The 2,945-nt window shown below is 42.1% G+C and overlaps 1 protein-coding gene across 13 annotated transcripts in view; it reads right to left on the reverse strand.

Annotated features, from left to right (window-relative positions):
• APBB2 (amyloid beta precursor protein binding family B member 2) overlaps window positions 1-2,945 on the reverse strand; it is a 377,881-nt gene that overhangs the window by 362,943 nt on the left and 11,993 nt on the right. The window lies entirely within an intron of this gene.

Consider the following 2,945-nt stretch of genomic DNA (forward strand, 5'->3'; position numbering starts at 1 on the left):
CCCCAGCTCTGGAGTCTGTGCCCTCCCCAACCCTCATACAGCACTGACTTTAGCACACCCCCTCCCAGGAGCTCAGTCCAGGGCTGATTAATCCCTATTTGGAATTTGGCCATTTTAACGTACATAGTTCTGAGGCATTAAGTCCATTCGCATTGCTGTGCAACCATCACCACCACTGACTTTCAGATCTATTCATCTTCCCCAGCTGATCCCTGTACTCACTGAATAATAACCCCACATCCTTCCTCCCCCAGCCCCTGCCACCTGCCACTCTCCTTTCTGTCTCTATAAATTTGACTACTCTACCACCACACATATAAGGAGAATCATAAAACACTTGTCCTTTTGTGACTAGTTAATTTCTCTTAGCGTAATGCCAGTTTTTCTTCCCAGTTAGTCTCCTTGAAGAAACACCCCTGAAATGCACATCTTTCAGATGAAACAAAAATGAGCATGTGAGAACTGTTTTTTTTTTTTTCTCCCTTCTACTCATGACTAACAGGATATAAAAACACTAAGGATGCTTGGGAAAGACGAAAAGAGAGAAAGCCAAAAAAAACATCCGCAATCCCACCAAGGAACCACACTATTTTCATTTCTATTCATTCTCTCATAATCTTTTGCTCTATGCAAACAAACTTTTTACAACCCTATGACACTGTAACGTTCACATAACACTACACTGCATTCTTTATCGTAATCATCTGTCAAAAGGATGTACCTCCAAGCTTTCCAAAAATTAACTTTCAAAGTCAACACTAAGGAAAAATAAATGTACTTTAATGAAAACTTGTATCCACCAAGCTCTCTTCTTGTAGAAGTAAGTTTAAACTGCCTGAAACTTCACTGACATACAGAAAGTGGTTTGGCAAGGTAACACTGTATTTTTAATAGTTGGTGCTATAAGAAAGAAGGCAACACCTTCACAAACGTTCATACAAAAATCATTTAAATGTTAGGCAAAACTTTATATACACATGTCAAATCATCTAATGAAAATCCTGTTTTCAGCTCAGCACCCGTGGCTCAAATGGCTAAGGTGCCATACACATACACCTAAGGTGGTGGGTTTGAATCCAGCCCAGGCCCACCAAACAATAACGGCTGCAACCAAAAAAATAGCCAGGCGTTGTGGCAGGCGCCTGTGGTCCCAGCTACTTAGGAGGCTGAGGCAGGAGACTCACTTGAGCCCAGGAGTTGGAGGTTGCTATGAGCTGTGATGCCACAGCACCCTACCCAGGGGGACAGCTTGAGGCTCTGTCTCAAAAAAAAAAAAAAAATCCTGTTTTCTTTACAGGAAATAAAGACAATAACACCATGAATCAACATTCTCGGCTTTTTAAAAATTGGTTTTTCTTGAAATCCACATGTTGTCAGAACTAAGGGGGGAAAAAACATAAAAATACAATAAAACTCCAGATCGTGTTTTTCTTATTTCTACTTGTAGCTTATAACATAAATATATAAAAGATATATATGTGTGTGTATACACATATACCATGTATAACACCAAGATCCACCGCTAGTACAGGAGGATGGCTTAAATAAACTCAAGTCAGCAGGAGATGACTCTGATCATGAGAAAATGATACATAAATTGATGGAATGCACAACTTCCTTTATTTATTTTAGTAGAAATGATCTCAAGTCCTGGAAAAAAGGGCATTTTTAGAAAATGACACTGACCCAATCGCTAAGTCTCATGAATAAGAACAGGGAGTGTTAATTTTGTTGTATCCCTGCCCATGTCTCCTTGTGCGCAAATCACTGGAATACATTTAAATTGAATGCAGAGTTTTTTTTCTCCCTGAATGCTGAGACGCAGAGACCCTGTGCACAGTAATAGTTCCCAATAGTCACGGCTCACACTAGATTCCCCTTCTCATTTAGGGAGAAGACAAATGCCATAAGAAGGGGACCCAGGACTACCAGCCTTCCCAAATTCAAAGTCAAAGGAACTTCCAAGGCCTAATTCTCATCCACGCTCTCAGCCTGGTTGTCTTCCTATTTCTTGGGCTGTCCCCATCTTGGTCTTCAGCTCTGTTAATCCTCTTCTCAGTCAAGCCCCTCTACCATTTTTTGGAAACTGTCAGCAGCCTGAGCAATCACCAGCACAGGATAGAGGTCTCCTCACATCCTTAACAACTGAGCCAAATACTCTTTTACTCTCTTATTTTACCTTAACAAAAAGACTTTTGTTTCAAAAAGACTCAGCCCAAACTCTACCCCAAATGAAAATCTGTAGTGCGCTTGCCCCACCTGGTCGGCTCACAGAACCAAGCCTTCTCTCTGAAGAGACCTGGTCCACCTGCTCTGACTCCAGGAAGGACCAAACTAACCATTCCTCCACTGGAAGGAAATCTAAAAGTCAATACCCATAAACTGTGATTAAGATTCCCACATGTCAACAAAACCCCCTAAAGCGTTAACTGGATGCTCAGTCTTAGTGACTCCCACAGATCTGTCTTCTTCCCCTACTTTCAATTAGAGTCAGCTGACATCAAAGCAATGTCTACATATCCAAAAGAAGATAGAACGAAGTCATAATTTAAACAATCTGAGTCAAAAATCCACTGTTCATTAAATTGAGGCAAAAGTGTGAGCAAAAACACCTTGAGACCCATGTGACATTACAGCCAGATCCTCCCCGAATGTTTCAAATAAGCAGTGATCTCTGGGGCTCTAAACACCAATTCATCATTGGACACAAGTCACTGGAACTGATCAGCTGGGCACAAGGCATGAGAAAAACCAACGTGAGAGGTTAAAAGATCTTGCAGTCCTCTACACAGATCGGGAAGCCCTGAAGTGAGGGGAGGTAGAAAGAACACAGAAACACTGTTTAGGTGTGCATGATGTGAGACCCGGGAGCTGGCTGTCCAAGGTGTGCATGACGTGAGACCCGGGAGCTGGCTGTCCAAGGTGTGCATGACGTGAGACCCGGG

The sequence above is a fragment of the Otolemur garnettii genome, unplaced genomic scaffold (genome assembly GCF_000181295.1).
Source record: "Otolemur garnettii isolate 467f Iridium unplaced genomic scaffold, OtoGar3 scaffold00181, whole genome shotgun sequence".
In the NCBI taxonomy this organism is placed as follows: domain Eukaryota; kingdom Metazoa; phylum Chordata; class Mammalia; order Primates; family Galagidae; genus Otolemur; species Otolemur garnettii.